General features: G+C 39.7%; 1 protein-coding gene across 2 annotated transcripts in view; it reads right to left on the reverse strand.

Annotated features, from left to right (window-relative positions):
- The window catches only part of LOC126355135 (uncharacterized), a 249994-nt gene that overhangs the window by 86051 nt on the left and 140125 nt on the right, over window positions 1-23818 (reverse strand). The gene's annotated exons all lie outside the window — the stretch shown is intronic.

The following is a 23818-nucleotide window of genomic DNA, read 5'->3' on the forward strand; positions in this document are numbered from 1 at the left end:
ATGTTAACTGTTCTCAGCAGCATGCAATCTGTTTTCGCTATGGTAATCCAGTCACACTGCAACTGTAGCTCAAAGTTGGCATAGTTTCTGGCAAGCTGACTGTCATAAGTAAACACTTCTTGGTTGGTGCATTATCAAGAGTTAGCTGTACCTACTAAATTAAATGTTGTTTCTGACAGTGCTAACTACAGAAGCACAGTTTATAAAGAATGGGTCAGTGGCACACTTTCATTTTCTAGTATAAAACGTGGTACATACAATAAATTTTTTAAAAAAAGTTTGAGATCAGAAATCTGCTCACCAAGTAGTGGCACGAGAACACACAAATAAAAATATATTACAATTTGCAAGCTTTAAGAGCCAGTGGCTCCTTATTCTGGCAGAAGCGCTGATTTGGAAGGGAGAGATATGAAGGAAAAGGACTGGTGATGTTTAGAAAAAGGAACAGAGCTTGGAAAAGTCACCCACACCCTGTGTCAGGGTAGACTTACTAGACGGGGTGAGAAGAAAAGACTGTAAAAGTTACTAACAAACAAACAAAATGCTCACCATTGCTGCGTATGCTTCAGACTATCCATGTGCTGTTCTGACACATCAACATTATAGTTTTGGAAAACCAGCTGCTTTCACTTCAAAGACTCTATCAGTGACACAATGAAATTACAGTAAGATTGAGAAGGAGGCTCTTGTCATTATATCCACAGTCAAGAAATTTCATGATACAGTAGAAATCAAATTACCCGGATGACACAGGAGCAGGTCCTATCTAGATAACCAAATATTTGGATAATTGGATAAATCATGCAAACAGGTCATTTCTTAAAAAAGAAAGAAAGAATTTAAACTGGTGTATAGATACTACTGTAAAATTAATTTAATGATTACAAGACAATGCTGTTTCCATTTTGTACAGTACTGTACTTATAGAGAGCATCAGTATATGAACATAGTGGTCAGAGTCAGTTGTTTTGCGGTCTTTAATCACTTCCGTGAGGTCAAATCTTGCGCCTACTTGATGGCAAGCATCTGTATATGACCACACCAAGACTGCTGCTACACCCATCTCAGCACAGTATCAAGACATGCAAAAGGATCACCAACAGACAGTCGTGCTTCTGGTTCAGTGACATTTTCTTCTTTCACACTTTGAATGATTTGATAGTCACTGAGAACTTGGAATCCAGAGTCCAAAGAATCACATGCTAACCACTAACCTATATCCTCTGCACTGCAATCAGGATGCCCAGGAATTTTGAAAAGGCTCTTTCTTTTGTGCTCATGTGAGGTTTCATCCTCTGCTGCTTTTCTTTCTTCCTATTCCTTCTCATACTTCTTCTTATCACATTAGTCTTTCCGTATCTCATGTTCAATTGAAATGCTTTTCTGGTTATTCCAAGCACTTAAAGTGGTTGTCTTCACTAAATTCCAGGCTTCTACTACCACGTAAGAGTAGTCTTTTATATTCAATTTTTGGTGATGAGCCAGAATGCCATCTTCACTTCCTTCTTATATCAAAAGACTACTCAACAGTTGTCTTCTGAAATGTCTCTTCATAGTTTTGGTGACTAAGACACTTCATAGCTTTGATACCCAACTGAAACATTTATTTTCTCTATCAATAAGGTTTTCTGTGTGGTGGGTGGGTGCACTGTCAGAATTACTTCAGGTTTGAAAACTAAATTGTACCAGTTATAAAACAAAGTAGTTGCTGTGCCCCAGAAAAGTTTGGTGAGTGAGTTGTGAATTTTTAACATTTTATATCCACTGTGGCCAGGCAGCAGAGACCAGCCTGGCCAATATGCTAATCAAGTAAGCCACTGGATGGTACTGTTAACTTTACAACAAAACACCTTGGACAGTATATTGATAGAGGATGGTCCTAAGTGAAGACATCTCTGGGGTATGCCAAAGTTAACATAGGCAGTATACATGTTCACTTAATTATGAATATACGGGAGTAATTTTTCTTTTCATCACATAAAACTGATTCATAAACTGTTGTGGATTAATTTGTTCCAGATTCCATTGACATGTAACTAATTAACCTGACGTATCACTGGGGTAGGCCTACCATCACTAAATTGCTTACCCCAGACAAAAACTTCTAAAATCGTGTACATGTGGGCAAATCAGATTATTTTCCCAGATACAAATAGTCAGTAGATAATAAGTTAGCTGATGGCCATGATGTTCTATGGGAAGTGGGGACATGAGAGGGGCAATGTTTCCTCACTTGTGTTTCAGTGCTAACAGTGTCAGCAGGCATGCACTCCTGCCAATCAGCAGATATAATCACACATGAGAGTAACAAGGATTTGTGAAGGCGCATTATAGAGATGTTCATATTCAGATGTAGTAATAATCTGCAGTAAGGATAATGAATGTAAATGAAATCAGTTTTCTACAGCTCAACGAGCGGAATGCAAATTACATTTAAGATGTTCAGTTATCTGGAGAACGGGGCGGCATCATACTGTATGCGATCACCCATTTTCGGCAACATCTCATTGTCAGTGGCTTCTCATTGTCTCAATAAAGAAGTCTGGAAAGTACAGGGTGTTCCAAAATTGTCTTTACAACTTTGATCACAGATATTTCAGAAATGGGGCTAGCTAGAAAAGTGTGGTTTGGGGCGTAATCCATATTCACCCAAGGTTCTCATACTCATTTGGCAGAGTTTAGTGTGTAAAGGTGACCATATTTTCTAGAACCAAATTTGGGACATGTTACAAAATTTGGATACTGCAAAAAAAGTCTGAACCAAAGGTAATAAATGCAAACTATCACTTTAATCTGTTACACAAAGCGTATTAATTTATATTTTATCAGTACCTTCTAAGGTGAAGGAGTGCAAGCAGGCATACAGTAATTATCAGTGCTCTAAATTTTCTACAGCATGTTTGTACTCTTCAACAGCCTTATGAAAACATTCAACTCAAGTTTCATAATAATTCATTCTAGTCACTACCATTGCTTTTGTAGTTTCTACAACATACTGTGTTTTATTACTGCTATGCACATTACTCATTTGGGAGAATATCCTTTCACCAGCAGCATACCGATACAGGTGAAATGAACATACAATTCAGGATAAATTGTTTCATAATTGTTAAATGTGGGACGAATAGATGTCCCAAATAACTTTTGGAAAAAATTCTGGACAGCGCTACAAAAAATCATGACTGTCACAAAAAAAGGGGAGAGGGTGAATGGTCACCTTAAATGTGTGCATCATCTGAAGCACACAGTGTGCTATTGCCGCTCTAATGCAAGCTCATGCAAGTCCTGCCTGAATAAAAAAAATATAATGGGATTCCGCAGAACCTGGGTGTCATATCTGCTGCAGACCATTCCACACACTGTGCCAACTGCTGGAGGGTAGTCGGTCAACAGTTAACATAGCAAAATTAGGAAATAAACACATCTTTTGGCATGTGTGTGTGTGTGTGTGTGTGTGTGTGTGTGTGTGTGTGTGTGTGTGTGTGTGTGTGTGTGCGCGCGCGTGTGTGTGTGTGAACATTATACTGCAAACTGGACCTTTCTACCTATCCTCATTTGTAAAATATATGTGACCGAAGTTGTAATGACGATTTTGGAACATGCTGTATCTGCACGGAAAAGTGCCTAAGTGTGCTTGCTGCTGCATTTTTCATAGACTAAAATGAAGAAACTATCTATAGTTAGGTCCTCTTTTAATGAATTTAATCAAGACTTATTAGAATCTATTTCCAATCAATTGAATTTCCATAGGAATAAAAAAGGTCCATGTTTACCCCAGACAGTTGTATAAAAATCCCTCCAGCATGCCTCTGCACACCATCAAAACTAAGACCAATCAGGAGAAATACAGTCATATTGCAGCCCTAGTTTGGTGTGCAAAGGTGAGCACAATGTTTCTCCTAAGAACATATGAAGAAAAAAGGAACATTGTCTTGTTTTAGTGACAGCTTGCATTCCATTTTATAGGCAATGTTTGATGATGTCCACAAATGCAAAATCATTTGAATATTCGGCCATTTATTTATGTGGAAGGTAAATATTTTGTACAGAAAACTATGTAACCAGCTACATACATACAACCCGTGTTTTCAATGTTACAAGTAGCGTCATAGCTATTAAAAATTCACAAGCACAGGAGAGATTATTAGTTCATTTTAAAGAGTTTTTCTATTTAAATAGTTATTTTCTGATTCTTAGTCTTGTGTGTGTGAAATTTTTCAGTTGATTTCAAACAATTTGATGAGATTACAGCAGGACATGTGGTAAACTTCAGGTTTATTTCAGTTTCTCTTCAAATGAGTCAATCAATATATTGCTCCCTCATAGGCATTATCTTGCAAGAAGACCCCAAATGTAAAAGCTGGAGACAATTCAGCTCACAGCGAAGCTTAGCAGCAATCATTCTTAACTGCGAAACATTCACAACTGGAAGTAGAAAATGGGCAAATAGCAGTTGTACACCAAGTACCTACTCTCTGTCACACAATAGGAAAGAAAGCAAGTTAATACTGCATTATCAACCAGTTATGAACTAAGTCGAAAGATTAAGTCTATAGCTTATCAAGAAGTAAGTTTAAAAACATTTTCAAAATTTGTACCAGACAGACAGACTGACGGAAAGACTATGTACCCTCTGCCACACACACCAGACTTGAAGATGAATTAATATTACAGTATCATCCAGTTCTCACACCAAGAACCTACTCTCCGCCACACACCAGAAAAGAAAGTGAGTTAATTTTGCACTGTCATGTAGTTCTGAATTAAGTCAAAAGTTTCAAGTCTCTGGCTTAGTGGTGAGTTGGTTTAAAATCAATTGAAAAATTTGTACTGAACAGACCTACCAAAAAACAAAGTACCCTCCATCGCACACTATACTCAAAAGAGAGGTAATCTTACAGTACCATCCAGTTCTGAACTGTGTTGAAAGTTACAAGCTTATCAGGAAACAAGTTTCACATCAATTGCATAATCTGTACAAAAAACAGACAAGAAACCAACCTAATAAAAATGTGTTAAAAAGCAATTGGTTCATTTATATACACAAAATTACAGTGCAGCACCACATATTAAACTTTTAACACCAACTAAAAATTGATATTTAATGCCACAAGTATGAAAATTTGTATTTCAGGAAGTAAATACACACATTTTGAATGTACTTTAATTTTAGAAATATACTTTGTATTAATGTCTCCTTGGAATAAGATACTTTATTTGTCTATAAAAAATTTGTCAACCCTAGTCATTTTTCACGTACAACTGAAAATGCTGAAAAAGTGTATAAATAAAATCACTCAAACTCGGAGAGTGAGTGTAAACATCACATAATGGCCAAAACCGACAGAGACTTGTTTCAGTCAATTGTCTTGCATTGATGAAGTCACTCAAACCTGATGAGTGAGTGAAAACATTCATATAATGGCTGCAACTGATTGTGGTTTGTTTCAGTCAGCTGTCTTACACTGAATGAAACCACTTAAACATGGTGAGTTAAGACATTCATATAGAAGACATCATTTGACTGAAAAAACTGAACAAAAAACAACTAATTGACCAGTCAATTGATAAAACAGTCAATTGTCCCATCACTATCGGCATCAGGACAGCTAGTGTCAGCTATTGGTACCCAAGTGCCTGACATGGAGACAACCAACATGCACAGGGGCACTTAGTTCACACAACTATAGAGGACTGGGCGGCCATGTTTATCTTTGCCTGCCAACGGCCCACAGGCACCATGGCAGTTGCTGCCTTGACCTAGGACAATGGACATTTTTGGCATGATTGGGGCACCAGAAAATTCTGCAACTGGATGTGTTTGCATGCACACAGCATAGCCCAGACAGAGTGCTGTATAAGACTGCTTTAATAAACATCTGTCTATACTACCACTGTTTTACTGAATGTCGTGGCGTAAATATGCCCTTTCCTTCCCCATTTCTCTTCTCCACCCTAATGTGCAGCACCCCAGAATTGGCTGGGTACTTAAGCTGGTTTAGCAGGCTGTGTCGGGAAGTGTTCATCCTTGGTCCAAATGCTACGGTTTGATGAGAGAAGCGATTGTTGGGTGGCTCTTGACAACAAAACACTGTGGTTTGGTGGTGAGCAGTAAAACTAGATACTTTAGTAAATTATGTATGAGTAGTGGTAATTGGCATATCTCAAGCTCAACAGTATCAGCTCAGCACAATGGGGTGTGATGAGTCTCAGTTTAATTCTATATTTGTTCTAAGTTATTAGAGATAACATAAGGAGCAATAGATAGAGTATGTTTAAGGTTATGTTTGTGAAGCTGCATGAACCTGTGGACTTATTAATAGGTAAGGATAATCGTAGATCTGATAATCTAATACCAGTAAGGTGTCAATTTTGCAATCTTGCAGGGCATGAATTGCTGTGCACTAAGGCTCTAGCAGTCACATGTTTTATGTGTTGACATGTTGGTCATTTGGCTCACAATTGTTCAGAGTATAGGTGGTAGTGATACACAGGAAAAAGTAATTTATAAGGTTCATTTTAGCATATTATTTGATTATTTGTTTTTCTGGTATTAATTACAGTAGAGGTAAAGTATGCAAAATTGTAGAAACACATGCAACAGAGTCTGTTGCTGCTCTAACAGAGCAAATGTGCAAATGTGGATGTTAACAGAGGAAAAATTTTGCCCAAAGAGGGAGCATGAGGACCTCTGTCATAGATTTGAGGCTCTGGAAGCCAGTTAGCTTCAGTAATTGTCTGAGTCAGGAGAAAATAAGGCAGAGTTGGAGGTAGCTTCTTCTTCTTCGTCTTCTGATCCAGCAGTAGCTGCACTTATGAATCCCTTTTCGGGTAAAACAATGGAAGATGTGTCAGTTTTCATTAATGATGTTACAGCTACTGCTGCAATGAGCGGTTGGTGAAACACAGTACCCTTTGTGTGTCTAACTTGCATTTAACAGGGGAAGACATGACATATACGGTACATCACCAAAAAAAAAAAAAGAAAAAAAAAAAAAACCTACTAGGAGGCAGTTAGATATGACTATGATACGCCAAACACATTGCCCACTTTGGTTACGAAAGTGACCACCATGAATGTATCAAGAATTTGCACATGTTCAAATGTATTCACAACTACACTGGACACTGTTCTGACCACGACTGAAGCCTGCAATATATTGAAAACATTGCACAGGTGCCATTTGTGGTCAAACAAAACAATGCAACCTGCAGGATTGGCTAGTATCTACATTTATGTTCAAGCATGGTGTTACCATATTTTTGTCCTACCCCTGTATATTATAAAAATATTCCATAATACTAAGAAAAGTAAAAAGAGAAGCAGAATAACATGTAATGATAAATACATATACAATTCAACAAATACAGTTAAGGCCTTGCTGAAATAAGGAACGGAAAGTTCTGGTAGAATTTAAGTAATTTTGGAGTAAAGGAGAGTTTCATGGAATAGTAAAAGTCTTTAGTCATTGGTTGGCACACACAAAAGAATGAAAATGTGCTAACTTTTTGACAAATCCTTAGCTGAACACACTATGTTGCACATTCAGTGGGCACAATGTGGCTACACAGAGGTGTGTGTGTGTGTGTGTGTGTGTGTGTGTGTGTGTGTGTGTGTGTGCAGGGAGGGAGGGGGACACACATGCATGCATTCTCTACCACGTTGAAGGACTTGTCCAAAAGCTAGCAAGTTTTCACTCTTTTTTATGTGGCTGTTGTCATCCCAAAAACACCTCTACTACTCAGTGCTTGGTCTCCTTTACTTCTAAATTATTTATGAGGGCCATGTGGAGTGATATAAAAAAATAACAGTGAAAGAAAGCAGCAATTAAAACCATAACCCAGTCTACATCTACATCCATACTCCGCAAGCAATCTGATGGTGTGTGGTGGAGAGTACATTGAGTACCTCTATTGGTTCTCCCTTCTATTCCAGTCTCGTATTGTTCATGGAAAGAAAGATTGTCGGTATGCCTCTGTGTGGGCTCTAATCTCTCTGATATTATCCTCATGGTCTCTTCGCGAGATATATGTAGGAGGGAGTAATATACTGCTTGACTCCTCGGTGAAAGTATGTTCTCAAAACTTCAACAAAAGACTGTACCGAGCTACTGAGCATCTCTCTTGCAGAGTCTTCCACTGGAGTTTATCTATCATCTCCATAATGCTTTCGTGATTACTAAATGATCCTGTAATGAAGATTGCTGCTCTCCGCCAGATCTTCTCTATTTCCTTCATCAACCCACCTGGTACGGATCCCACACCAGGGAGCAGTATTCAAGCAGTGGGTGAACAAGTGTATTGTAACCTACTTCCTTTGTTTTCGGGCTGCATTTCCTTAGGATTCTTCCAATAAACCTCAGTCTGGCATCTGCTTTACCGACAATTAATTTTATATGGTCATTCCATTTTAAATCACTCCTAATGCCTACTCCCACATAATTTATGGAATTAACTGCTTCCTGTTGCTGACCTGCTATATTGTAGCTAAATGATAAAGGATCTTTCCGGTCCAGCAGCCTTTCCTCTTTTGAGCAATTTTAATTGTTTTTCTATCCCTCTGTCATCTATTTTGATATCTACCTTTTTGTCATCTGCGCGACAATCTAGAGAAGGAACTACAGTGCAGTCCTCCTCTGTGAAACAGCTTTGGAAAAATACATTTAGTATTTCAGCCTTTAGTCTGTCATCTCCTGTTGCAGTACCATTTTGTTCACAGAGTGTCTGGACATTTTATTTTGATCCACCTACCGCTTTGATATAAGACCAAAATTTCTTAGGATTTTCTGCCAAGTCAGTACATAGAACTTTACTTTCGAATTCATTGAACGGCTCTCGCATAGCCCTCCTCACACTAAATTTTGCTTCACGTAATTTTTGTTTGTCTGCAAGGCTTTGGCTATATTTATGTTTCCTGTGAAGTTCCCTTTGCGTCCGCAGCACTTTACTAACTCGGTTTTTGTACCACGGTGGCTCTTTTCCATTTCTCACGATCTTGCTTGGCACATACTCATCTAATGCATATTGTACGATGGTTTTGAACTTTGGCCACTGATCCTCAACACTATCTGTACTTGAGACAAAACTTTTGTGTTGAGCCGTCAAGTACTCTGAAATCTGCTTTTAGTCACTTTTGCTAAACAGAAAAATCTTCCTACCTTATTTAACATTTCTATTTACGGCTGAAATCATCGATGCAGTAACCACTTTATGACCGCTGATTCCCTGTTCTGCGTTAACTGATTCAAATAGTTTGGATCTGTTTGTAACCAGAAGGTCTAATATGTTATCGTCAGGAGTCGGTTCTCTGTTTAACTGCTCAAGGTAGTTTTCGATAATGCACTTAAATAAAATCTCACTGCATTCTTTGTCCCTGCCACCCATTGTAAACATTTGAGTCTCCCAGTCTATATCTGGTAAATTAAAATCTCCTTCCAAAGCAGTAACATGGTCAGGAAATCTACTCAAAATATTTTCCAAATTTTCCTTCAGGTGTTCTGCCACAACAGCTGCTGAGCCAGGGGACCTATAGAGACTTCCAATTACCATGTTTGAGCCTGCTGTAACTGTGACCTTCACCCAAATTATTTCACATTTTGGATCTCCATCAATTTCCTTCGATACTATTACACTTTTTTTCATTATAAACAAACTCCCCCTTAACTGTCCAGCCTGACTCAGAGGTATACATTCCAATCTGAGTTTATAATTTCATTACTGTTTACATCTGGTTTCAGCCAACTTTCTGTCCCTAGTACTATGTGGGCATTGTGACCATTTATTAATGAGAGCAGTTCTGGGACCTTTCTATAGACGCTCCTGCAGTTTACTATTACCACATTAATATTGTCATTCCCTGTTGCGTTTTGCCTACACTGCTACCTTGTCGCGTCTCAGGAGGCATCTTGTCAGGCCTATGGAGGGAATTCTCTAACCTAAAACACCCACATGTGCACTGCACATGTACTCCACTACCCTTGTAACTGCTTCCTGCATGTAGTGCACGCCTGACGATTCAGGGGGACCCTACATTTCTCCACCCGATAGCAGAGGTCAAGAAATTTGCACCCCAGATCTCCACAGAATCGTCTGAGCCTCTGGTTTAAGCCTTCCACTTGGCTCCAAACCAGAGGACCACGATCGGTTCTGGGAATGACACTACAAATAGTTAGCTCAGATTACACCCTGCGAGCAAGGCTTTCCGCCTTCCACCTTCACCAACTCCGACAACCACCTGTATGAACTGAGTATGACCTCTGAACCCAGACAGCAGGAGTCATTGGTGCTGACGTGAGCAACAATCTGCAGTTGGGTGCACCCAGTGCTCTCTGCCGCCGCCAACAGGGCCTCCTCCACATCTCGGATTAGACCCCCCGGCAAGCAGACACAGTGAAAACTGGCCTTCTTACGTGACCTTTCTGCTATTTCCCTAATGAGCTCCATCACCCTCCTAACATTGGAGCTCTCTCCGTGTGCCTGCTCAGACCTTGCTGAAGGAGTGGCCACATGTCCACTCACAGACAGAGTGGGAGATGTCACATACCAGCCTCCACATTGACCCTCCACCTCGTGCAACGCGAACGCCATTGACCCGTCACTCCCCTTGAGGAGAGGGTGACCCAACCACACTCATTACCCATGAAGATGTCTCGACGGCAGGGACCGTGAGTGAAGCATGTAACACCTGGGGTGTACCATGCGATGCACCAGACTCCCCACTGCTGCTACACTCTGAGGCAGCAGCCTGAAGATGGCTGACCATGGCCATCAGCACATTCAGCTATTCGCGAACAGTGGCCAGATCCTCCTGGGTCCATACACAGCAGTCACACATCCTATCCTTCCTAAGAAATCAACAATTTACTGTAGAGAGTTAAGAGTAATCAACTTTTAACTAGACTGCTAATTCACTAAAGGCGGCTGATAGCTGACTAAACTGTGGTTACTTGTTGGAAACAATGAAAGTAAGCACTAACTGTCTCTGGACTGTATTCAAAACAAACAAGAAATCTATGGAACACTATTGCTAGTACTCGAAAATTAAAGCTTCCTAAAGCAAAAACACATGGAAAAAGAAGTGAAAGTAAGAAAAACACAGTTAATACTTTAATTTATGTAGCTTGCTGCACAGGAGATGTGAAGCAGACGGCAGTTATGATGACACTGGCAATTAAAAAAATAAAAATAAAAATAAAAAACAATTAAAAAATTTAAAAAAAATTTAGCACTTGGTTTTTTGCGTGAAGCTTAGTACTTTGACTTTGAAGTAGAATAAGCCATTGGAAGTATTTTTGGAACGGATTCATGAAGTCAACACTCCCCAGAATGTGATGGCCAATAAGTTGTTAATGCCGGAGGCTGAAAACAGGTCACTAGACTTTTCTTCTGCGGAATTATGAAGACTTTGCATTGAGAATCTGAGTGATTTAACAGTAGCACTTAGAATCACAGCACAATTAGACGAAACAGATTTTTCCATGAAGGAATGGGTAGGTCTCTGTTACTCATTTCTGAGGTCAAATGCTATAGGTGTGGACATAAGTGCCATATGCAGAAACTGTGTAATCAAATAGAGTGTCACTTGTGTCAGGAAATGGGCCACCAACCCTCTGAATGTGGGGAGAGAAAGAGTGGGAATCACCACTGGGAGAAGCACCTATTAAACTCAAATGGAAATGCTTCAACTGTCAGAAAGCAACGCCAGCAGACCGTAACCCAACACAAGTTAGTGCATAGATGGAATGCTGCTTAATGGGTTTAGTAAGTAGTGTGGAATAGAGGTTTCTTGTGAGCAAGGGAAGACTGGGGCCACCATGACATAAATTACGTGGGGTTGGCGATAGGAGTGTAAAGTTGTTGGGTACAACAGTACTAGAGTTTACCTTTGGGGCAACAAAGTTTACATAGCAATGGAAGTTTTGTCATACATGAGTGAAGGATATGCAGTGATCCCCGGACTAGATTTTCTTGACATACATAGTATGAGGATTGATCTTTGGTGATGCAAGGTTGAGCTCATAGAAACTTTGTTTCACTTGGGTGATACAGTTGCAAACAAGTCATATCGTAAGACTCAATTGTCATGAATGCGATGCCAATTATACTGCAGAAGACTTTATTAAAGATTTATCAGCAGGATAAAATACCGGGCACGTATGAGTAAGATAGTGAGGGTTCCAGTGGATGCCAATTTGCCTATTGGTGCTTTGCACATGGTTGAATCACTCTCAAGTAATGAAGAGTTGGATTGTTCACACTGTTTGGCGTGCAGAAGCATAGCACACACTAGTAATGTTAATGGGGAATATATTGTTCTGGTTAGCATTGATAAATTTTGGCAAAAGATATAGTTATAGTCACTCTGGAAGTACTATAAGAGGAAGATATTGATAGGTCAAGTCTGGACAGAAGCCAGAAGCAAACCATCAACAAAGCAATGTTATGTGAGAAGCTGGGTTACCTGAAGGGCTGTGATCACACAGCTGTGCAAAAACGTATTGTTGAAATTTAGCGACTTGTTTTGTACAAATGGGGTATTACCAACAACTCTGGTAACTTAGTATATACCAACAGGGGGTAGTACACCAATTTACAGAAAACTGTATTGCACAGCGAGACATTTACAGCCATTAAAAAAGGAATTCATGTAACAGAAACTACAAGATGAGATCACAGAACCTGAGAACAGTCTATGGAGGGCAAATATTATAATTTTCCTAAGAAATCATTGGCTGGAATGAAGAAATATAGATTTTGCTGCAATTATAGATTTCTGAATATGAAGACCATTACAGACACTTATCCAAACCCTAATATTACCTAAACCTAGTATAATTTGAGACCGTGTCGTTACTTTACTACCACAGATCTGAAAAGTGGTTATCATCAGTCAGAAGTGACAACTGAGAATATGCCAATGAGAGCATTTACCACACCAAGTAGACATTATCAGTATAAGTGGATGCCACTTGGTTCAAAAAATGCACCTGCTACTTTACAGCACTTATGAGATGGAGTTTTAGGAGGGTTAAATCCTACACAACCTATTTAGATGGCATAATAGTCTATTCAAAGGATATACCAAGAACACGTGAGATGATTGAAGGTTGTTTTTAGTAGGTTACAGTCAGAATGTTTGATACTGGGTGTGGAAACTTGCCATTTCGCTCAAACTCAAATTCATTGTCTGGGACAAGTAATTATTGAGTGCAGTGTGCAGACAAATGGAAGCAATTCAAAATTTTCCAGCACAGCAGATGACTAAACAGGTACACTTGTTTGTCTGTTTGTGCAGTTACTACTAGAAATTCATAAAGGATTTCGCAAAAATAGCTGAACCTTTGAACAGATCACTCGAAAAGGGTTTAAAGTTTCAGTGGACACACAGTGTCAGCTATCATTCAAGAAACTTAAGGAGGCATTGATTTCAGATCCCTAATCGATTTTTCCAGATTTTGAAAAATAGTTCATCCTCACTTGTGATGCTTCTGACGAGGCAGTCAGCTGTATTTTGGGTCAGATGACATGGGTAACAATACCCAATTGCATATGCTAGGAGGCAGTTAGATATGACTAACTCTAACTACTTAATGGGGGAAATATTAGCGGTCATGTACAGTATCAAATATTTCTGGCATTACTTGTATGGTAGGAGATTTAAGTTTGTCACTGATCGTGTCTCACTGAAATGATTGCTGGGTCTAAAAGATCCATCTAGTTGTCTAATACATTGGGCTCTGAAGCTTAGTGAGTTTGATTATGAAGATAAAGATTGTCAGGCTTTTAATTCACAATCACTCTTTGCCATACATGATGATTTGTTGTGCACAGTCACGAAATGTGGACTATGTGGTATGGTCCCGGCAGTTTTCCAAAACAGAGCTCATGGCCATGTGCTGTCAGGTCACGGTGCATGATCAGCAAGTGTTGCAGGATAGTTTTGGTGGAGTAACATGAAGCATGACATGAAGCAGTATGTCAGAGATTGTGTACCATGTGTGAAGAGAGTATTAATTCCCATCAAAGAATCCCTTAGCAGAGGTTACCTGTGGCAGCGAAGTCATTTCAAATACTTGGGTTCAGCATTTGCACACTATATAACAGTACCTGCAGGGAATAGGTATGTGCTTAGGAACATCGACCATTTTCTATGATGTTTAATAATTATAGCAATTCCAAAACAACAGGCCAGTACCATGGCAAAGCCATTGGTTAACACTTGGATACTGAAGTTTGGGGTGCCTGAAACCTTAGTCACGGATCAGGGTATGAACTTCATTTTGGAACTTGTGAAACATCTATGCCATGTATTGTACATTCAAAAGTTATGAACAAGCCCATTCCATCCCTGAACCAATGAAAGGACAGAGAGAGTCCATTAAGTCCATTATGGAAATGCTAAGTTTTTACATTAATGCTAGACACAGTGAATGGGATACCTATCTTCCATATGTGGTTCAGCATACAACTCAAAAGCTTCATATGGGAACAGGAATGTCACCATTTTAGGTAGCATATGGGGTGAAAATGTCATCCCCCTTCCCCCTTTGCTGTTTTCAGTCCTATTGTTGTTGTTGTGGTCTTCAGTCCTGAGACTGGTTTGATGCAGCTCTCCATGCTACTCTATCCTGTGTAAGCCTCTTCATCCCCCAGTACCCACTGCAACCTACATCCTTCTGAATCTGCATAGTGTATTCATCTCTTGGTCTCCCTCTATGATTTTTACACTCCAATACTAAATTGGTGATCCCTTGATGCCTCAGAACATGTCCTACCAACCGATCCCTTCTTCTGGTCAAGTTGTGCCACAAACTTCTCTTCTCCCCAATCCTATTCAATATTTCCTCATTATTTATGTGATCTACCTATCTAATCTTCAGAATTCTTATGTAGCACCACATTTCGAAAGCTTCTATTCTCTTCTTGTCCAAACTATTTATCGTCCATGTTTCACTTCCATACATGGCTACGCTCCATACAAATACTTTCAGAAATGTCTTCCTGACACTCAAATCTATTCTTGATGTTAACAAATTTCTCTTCTTCAGAAATGCTTTCCTTGCCATTGCCAGTCTAGATTTTATATCCTCTCTACTTCGACCATCATCAGTTATTTTGCTCCCCAAATAGCAAAACTCCTTTACTACTTTAAGTGTCTCATTTCCTAATCTAATACCCTCAACATCATCCGACTTAATTCGACTACATTCCATTATCCTAGTTTTGCTTTTGTCGATGTTCATCTTACATCCTACTTTCTAGACCATGTCCATTACGTTCAACTGCTCTTCCAGGTCTTTTGCTATCTCGGACAGAATTACAATTTCATCAGAGAACCTCAAAGTTTTTATTTCTTCTCTGTGGATTTTAATACCTACTCCGAATTGTTCTTTTGTTTCCTGCACTGTTTGCTCAATATACACATTGAATAACATTGGGGAGAGGCTACAACACTGTCTCACTCCCTTCCCAACCACTGCTTCCCTTTCATGCTCCTCGACTCTTATAACTGCCTTCTGGTTTCTGTGCAAATTGTAAATAGCCTCAGCTCCCTGTATTTTACCCCTGCCATCTTCAGAATTTGAAAGAGAGTATTCCAGTCAACATTGCCAAAAGCTTTCTCTAAGTCTACAAATGCTAGAAATGTATGTTTGCCGTTCCCTAATCTATTTTCTAAGATAAGTTGTAGGGTCAGTATTGCCTCATGTTTTCCAACATTTCAATGGAATCCAAACAGATCTTCCCCGATGTCGGCTTCTACCAGTTTTTCCATTCATCTGTAAAGAATTCCTGTTAGCATTTTGCATTTGTGACTTATTAAACTGGTAGTTTGGTAATTTTCACATCTGTCAACACCTGTTTTCTTTGGGATTGGAATTATTATATTCTTCTTGTTGTCTGAAGGTATTTCAATGGTCTCATACATCTTGCTCACCAGATGGTAGAGTTTTGTCTGGACTGGCTCTCCCAAGGCCGTCAGTAGTTCTAATGGAATGTTGTCTACTCCTTGGGCATTGTTTCAACTCAGGTCTTTCAGTGCTCTGTCAAACTCTTCACATAGTATCATATCTCCCATTTCATCTTCATCTACATCCTCTCCATTTCCATCATATTGTCCTCGAGTACATCGCCCTTGTACAGACCCTCTATATACTCCTTCCACCTTTCTGCTTTGCCTTCTTTGCTTAGAACTGGGTTTACATCTGAGCTCTTGATATTCATACAAGTGGCTTTCTTTTCTCCAAAAGTCTATTTAACTTTCCTGTAGGCAGTATCTATCTTACCCTAGTGAGATAAGCCTCTACATCCTCACATTTGTCCTCTAGCCATCCCTGCTAAGCCATTTTGCACTTCCTGTCGATCTCATTTTTGAGACATTTGTATTCCTTTTTGCCTGCTTCACTTACTGCATTTTTATATTTTCTCCTTTCATCAATTAAATTCAATCTTTATCCTGTTACCCAAGGATTTCTACTAGCCCTCATCGTTTTACCTACTTGATCCTCTGCTGCCTTCACTACTTCATCCCTCAAAGCTACCCATTCTTCTTCTACTGTATTTCTTTCCCCAATTCCTGTTAATTGCTCCCTTATGCTCTCCCTGAAACTCTGTACAAACTCTGGTTCTTTAAGTAAATCCATGTCCCATCTCCTTAAATTCCCACCTTTTTGCAGTTTCTTCAGTTTTAATCTACAGGTCATAACCAATAGATTGTGGTCAGAGTCTACATCTGCCTCTGGAAATGTCTTACAATTTAAAACCTGGTTCCTAAATCTCTGTCTTACCATTATATAATCTATCTGAAACCTGTCAGTATATCCAGGCTTCTTCCATGTATACAGCCTTCTTTTATGATTCTTGAATCAAGTGTTACCTATGATTAAGTTGTGCTCTGTTGAAAATTCTACCAGGCGGCTTCCTCTTTCATTTCTTTGCGCCAGTCCATATTCACCTACTATGTTTCCTTCTCTCCCTTTTACTACTACCGAATTCCAGTCACCCATGACTATTAAATTTTCGTCTCCCTTCACTATCTGAATAATTTCTTTTATTTGATCATACATTTCATCAATTTCTTCATCATCTGCAGAGCTAGTTGGCATATAAACTTGTACTACTGTAGTAGGTGTGGGCTTCGTATCTATCTTGGCCGCAATAATGCGTTAACTATGCTGTTTGTAGAAGCTTACCCGCATCCCTATTTTCCTATTCATTATTAAACCTACTCCTGCATTACCCCTATTTGATTTTGTGTTTATAACCCTGTAGTCACCTGACCAGAAGTCTTGTTCCTCCTGCCACCGAACTTCACTAATTCCCACTATATCTAACTTTAACCTGTCCATTTCCCTTTTTAAATTTTCTAACCTACCTGTCCGATTAAGGGATCTGACGTTCCACACTCCGATCCGTAGAATGCCAGTTTTCTTTCTCCTGATAACGACATCCTCTTGAGTAGGCCCCGCCCCGAGATCGAATGGGGGACTATTTTACCTTGAGAATATTTTAACCAAGAGGATGCCATTATCATTTAATCATACAGTAAAGCTGCATGCCCTCGGGAAAAATTACGGAAGTAGTTTCCCCTTGCTTTCAGCCGTTCGCAGTACCAGCACAGCAAGGCCATTTTGGATATTGTTACAAGGCCAGATCAGTCAATCATCCAGACTGTTGCCCCTGCAACTACTGAAAAGGCTGCTGCCCCTCTTCAGGAACCACACGTTTGTCTGGTCTCTCAACAGATACCCCTCCGTTGTGGTTGAACCTACGGTACGGCTATCTGTATTGCTGAGGCATGCAAGTCTCCCCACCAACAGCAAGGTCCATGGTTCATGGGGGGAGGTTCAGTCCTATATCAGGACCAAATTGTGAATCAGCAAAGAAGTTTATGAGAAGAATACAGACAGTATGGATAAATGTGCAAAAGATTAACACGAAGGCTCTGGAATGCTGGGAACAGTTGAAAAAGTGAGTGGACAGTGGGTTTTGGCTCCTAATACCTGTACACCAAAGGGAAAGATGAAGAAGTTCTTGACCAAATATCATGGATTGTATCAGGTCTTAGAGATGACCTCGCCAGTTAATGTAAAGGTACAGTTTCCTACCAAAACATCTACCATGCATGCCACTTGCCTGGAACCATTTAAGAGTATGGCAAATGCAGTTCCACAATTAGCTGGGACCAGCTCCATAGGTGCAGTAAGTAGAAAGAAGGAACCTCCAGCAGTTAGTCAGCGCAAGGCACAAGATATGTTTTATACTTGAGGTCACATAATTAGTTACGCTGTTAGTTCTTTGTAATCTCATTTTGGTGTTAAATATAGTCTTAATATTTGTGTTATGGGTACGCTTTGCGCTGTGTTTTGTTTGAGTGGATTTAAAGTTTTCATGTCACTGCCATACGTATTTTTCTTTTGTTATTGTAGTGTTAAGGTCACATTTTTGTTACTGTTGTTTTTTTTTGTTTCTATTTGTCATTAGTTACTAATTTTGGAAGTAGGGAGGAGATGATGGAGAGTTCCTTCCCTCAGTTGTCAACTTCATGAGGACATAGTGAATAATGGGAATAGTCCAGGGTTAACCATACTTCATCAGAAGTGGAGCAGAATGGGTAACTGTTGTTCAACAGTTGGAACCAGGTGTGTTGTTCTCTAGGCAGTCTGACATATTGCTTAAGAGCCATCAGTGAACACTGAAATCCAAAGAAAATATCTGGGAAACTGGGAATGAAATTCAGAGAATAGAAGATATTTTTTGAAACTGTGTAAAGGGGCACAGGAAAGTGACACTTTTAGGGAAGTGCAATGGGAGTAGCATGAGTTCCACTTTACCCATGGTAAATTAAGGTCACAATTATCACAACTGGTGGAAATTGTACAACGGGGTAAAGTTTGGAGGAAAAGAGGTTGGTTAAGTATGGGAGTTAAATGACTAAAATGGTGCTTGGGACAGCGGTTGAAGAGGATGTTCAGAAATTAAATTGTACACTTAGTCAGATTCAGCAAATTGCAAATTATATGAATGGTGTCAAAGAATGTCACGGAACTCAACTGTCCAGTTTAGAGCAGCGGGTATTAAACAATATGAGTCAGTATACCAGTGCTACAAAGAAGGTGTTGAATAATGATCTGATGAAGATACAGGGCTAACAAGTAAGCCTTTGCATGGTTGCTCCATTCAGTGGCAGAAAGGCTGGGTGATGCAAAGAGTGAGATGATCATACTGCAGAAAGCAATGTATCATGTCGTAAATGGATGGCTCGGGCCAGTGTTCATTCCAGCACAGAAGTTTACATTGGAATTACACCTAGCAGAGAAGCAGTTCCCAGCAGAATTAAGACGTAGTGGAAGTGACAGAAAGAAATTTAGCATTATTTTTTCATACAACTAGAATAAGGGTAAGAACCAATGGAGCAAAGGTACATATAGCAGTTCACTTACCTACAGCACGGGTTGGGTTAATGCTGCATCATTCATCTATATCTGGTGAAATGGAGGGTAAGAGGGAAATGGATACAAATAAGGACGCAGGAAGTATTGTTGATTTCGGATAGTAGGGAAGCTCATGTGATTATGTCGTTAGTGAATTTGGAGAAGTGCACTCAAGGGAGTACAGTCCGGATAAACCAATACAAATTGATATGCAGACATGTTGGGTGAATATATTTTTAGGGAAAATGGTTGAGACAAGTTGTAAAAGACAAATGTTGCCCACAAGGTCTTACTTCCAGAAGGCAGGAGGAATTGGCTGTACTTGGTCTCCTCCCCAGAAACTGCCTTGGAAACAGGAAAGCTGAGGGGCTGAAAAAATTAGAGTTGCACGGAAGCTGTATTATCTTTAATGGTAAAACCACTGTATTAAGTAGTATAAGCATTAGGGTAAGGATCGTATTCTAATAAAGTCCTGGAGCAGTGGATAAAGGAGAAACCAATGACAGAGAGATCATTGTTGGAGATGGGTGTTGCCATCTGCATGGTACATAGTTTTTTTGTGCTAAGAATAATTTCAATCAAAGACTCATCTTGGAAAATTCCAGACAAATCTTTCAACAGAGGGGAGGCTATTCTGCACCCTGGGAAAGTTTGGTGCACGAATTGTCAATTTTTAAAGTTCTGTTCTCACTGTGGCCAGGCATTAGAGGCCAGCCTGGCTGATGTGCTAATCAAGTAAACCACTGGGCAGTATTGTTGACATTATGATAAAACACTATGGGAAAACAAGCATTTGTGACGTAAGTCAACAGTCAAGTGCATGGAACAGCTAACACAGTGTGACCAAGAGCGAAATAATAACCTGTAACACACCGAAGGCCAGCCAGCCTCCATACTCTGAGCGATTGTAGCTAACAGGCTGCAAACTATCAACAATCCAGCTGGAAGAAGTGAACCTTCATAGCCTCCTAGCCACCTAGACATCATCGGCCACTGTCCTGTTCTAACCCTTGTGGAGTGACTGGGGAGTTGCTGCTCAGCATAAAAACATCTAGCATCTGCTATTGCACCCAAGAACACGACATGGTGGTTATGAGGATGCAAGTCTGTGCTTAGCTGACATGACTCAGGAGGCCCTTGGCAGTGCGCTTATCTTTACCTGCTAACAGCAGCCACGACGACCCTGGACAGTGGACGACATCGGCATGATTGGGGTGCCAAGCATTCCACAACTGGATGTGTCTGCATACACATACACTGATGGAAAAAAATCACAGCACCAAGAAGGAGTAGCGTGGCATAAACAGAAGTTGATAGGTATGTTTCTACATCGGAAAGATTATGTCTTTTCAGATTTCACACCAGTTACGTAACAGTGGTTCTAATAGTGCCACTATGAAAATTCAAATCAGGTTTGCTTTAAATACATGCTGCAATAGTTATGAGCATTAGCTATCTTTGAGATTTGATGTGGTGAGTTGATGTCAGTCAAGAAAACCTTGAAGGTGACAAAGACTCCATTACCAGTACCTCACAAAATTTGAATGAGGTCATACAATAGGGCTATGAGGAGCTGGATTTTCATTCTGCAATATTCCAGAAAGGCTTGGCAGACATTTAGCCACTGTATACGATTGCTAGTAATCGTGGTCATGAGAATGTATGATCGCAAGAATACCAGGCTTCGGACATCCACATGGCACTACCATCATGTTTGGCATATGGCTCTGGCATATCATACTGCATCTGCAGCAGCAATTTGAGCAACAGTTGGCACCACAATGACACAACAAATGGATACAAATCATTTAATTCAAGCACAGCTCCAAAACAACTTGTCCTGTAGTGAGCATTCCACTGACCCTAAACCACTGTCATTTGCGACTTCAGCAGTGTCGAGTGAGAGCTCATTGGAGGGCAGGGTGGAGGTCTGTTGTGTTTTCTGATAAAAGCTGGTTCTGCCTTGGTGCCAGTGATGGCCGTGTGTTGGTTTAGGAGGAGGCTAGTTGAGGGCTTGCAACCAACCAGTCTGTGTGCTAGACCTACATCTGGAGTTATGGTCAGGAGTGTGATTTCATGACAGCAGAAGCACTCTCATGGTTACCCCACAATGCAGATTTGTATGCCAGTCTGGTGATTTGATGTGTTATACTGCCATTCATGAACAGCATTCCAAGGGGGGTTTTCCAAGAGGATGACTTTCACCAACATACCACTGTTGAAACCCACCACACTCTACAGAATGGCAACATGTTGCCTTGGCCTGCTTGGTCAAAAGATCTGTCTTCAATCGCACACATGTGGGACATCATCAGATGAAAATTCCAGCATCATTCACAAACAGCATGAATCATCCCTGTATTTACTGACCCAGTGCAACAGACATGGAACTCCATCCCACAAACTGACATTCAGCAAATGTGTAAAAACAATTGATGTATCTATCCTTTTTGGGGTTTTTGCATTTCCTTTTTTTTCTGTCACTGCAATATGGCACTGGGTACTGCATAAGGTTGCTTGAATAAACACCTGTCAATGCTACCACTGTTTCAGAGCACACCCTAGTGTGATTCTGCCCAGCTTGATACATAGTGGCCTGCAATAGGTTGGGTCATTACACATCAGTCATCCAGGCCTTTGGATGATTCCTATATAAGATAAGAAGTGTTTTAACATTTTTGAAAGCCTGTTTTTTTTAATTTTTCTATCAACAGAAGGGGTATTTTGTCATTTCACCTAAAGTTGATACATTTCAGCACAATAACATGAGGTCTTTATTAACCTTATGGCCAGGAGCAATAGTTTCCCTTTTAAAAGCTGAAGTTGTTTCAGGCTAAATCCTAGAAATAAGGTCTGTCTCATCTGCATTGTACAAAAATTCAGGTTCATAAGGGTCTACTTCAATTTAGAATTTTCCAATAAAATTTTCTGCTGCTTTTGTGTCTACTGATAGTTTTTCACCACTTAAATCCAACTCCCAAATACTGTGCCTTGCCTTGAAATTCTATCGCCAGCCATTGCTCACTTTAAATGAAGACAAATTGTCCATTTTCTCATATAAATGTTTTGCATTTTTGTAAACAATCAGTCCTGAAACAGGGTTTCCCAATGTTCCCTGCTGCATAACAACTGGAATATGGCCTCTTTGAGCTCTCTGTTTTATGCTGGTTTTATTGCTTTTCCCGACAAATTTCCACCTTCATTCTCAAGAACAGTCATAAAGTTTAAAACTGAGGACTTGTTTTGTTGATGTTTATATGCTAAACACCTCAGCTATTTTGTTTGGCAACAAGAAGGCAAGTAATGAACACATTAATGTTACAACACAGACTGGTGCAGGCCACACCAAATGATGGGCACCACAAAAACACCAACGTACGTATTGCACTTCAAAAAACGTACATAGTGTATTCATTGTTCACTGGAAGATTCTGTCTTTCAATAGAATACACTCTGGATTGATTTTAGAATGAGAAAGAAGTGTACATTGTATGTATACTGTCATAACGATCAAACACTACCAACAATTTTAGTCATACAGTAAAAGTTTCTTTTTTCTCAAAGCATTAGATAACTGGAGATCTGGATAGTTGGAGTTCAGATGATTGGAGTTTTATTGTACATTGACAGACATAACTATTCCTCCCCACACACCACCAACCTTTAGCGGCTACTGTTCTTACATGGACAGCTCAATGTTTGCAGTGCTGAGTGCTATTTCTGCAGAATTACAACTATGAAATTATATTCAGTCCACAGTACAACACATGGATGCAGATTTGCTTATGTGTTTGCCTATAGGGAGAGACAAAAGGTTTGACTCATCAGCTGATGCTTGGTTTTCCAAAGATATCATTAGTCAAGACACTGTGGAAAATTTCCCAGTCAGCTCAAATTTAACTGCCAGGCTTGTACCTAAGACACTGTTTTGCCTAAGAGCAAACCGTACATTCAAGCACAATAATTACTAATTAGCTGAGTTTAAATCTTATAAGAACATGCAATATGTGCTTATAGTGTACAAAGCTGGCTTTCTGATACATTCAGAACCAGGCGAAAAATGAGCAATTATTCCTACAGTGCTTAAATGCCAGAGAGCAGTGTTACTAGAAAAAGACAATGAAATGATACTGGGTAAATGCCACTTAAATGTCAAAAATACGTCATCTCCACCTTGACAATATTTTCTGTGGCCACAGGCATCAGTTCCCTGGTCACACCTACTTATTAATTTTGCAGAACCACTTCTTGGAAGCTACTTGCTCATACTCATCTATGTTTTCTACAAATTTCCATTTGCGATATAAAGGTCATCAATATCCTTAAATCAAACTATTCAGGCATTGTTGTAGGTATTTTTACTGAAATATTGCCAAAATTTATTGTCA

Source organism: Schistocerca gregaria, chromosome 1 (assembly GCF_023897955.1).
Source record: "Schistocerca gregaria isolate iqSchGreg1 chromosome 1, iqSchGreg1.2, whole genome shotgun sequence".
NCBI classification, from domain to species: domain Eukaryota; kingdom Metazoa; phylum Arthropoda; class Insecta; order Orthoptera; family Acrididae; genus Schistocerca; species Schistocerca gregaria.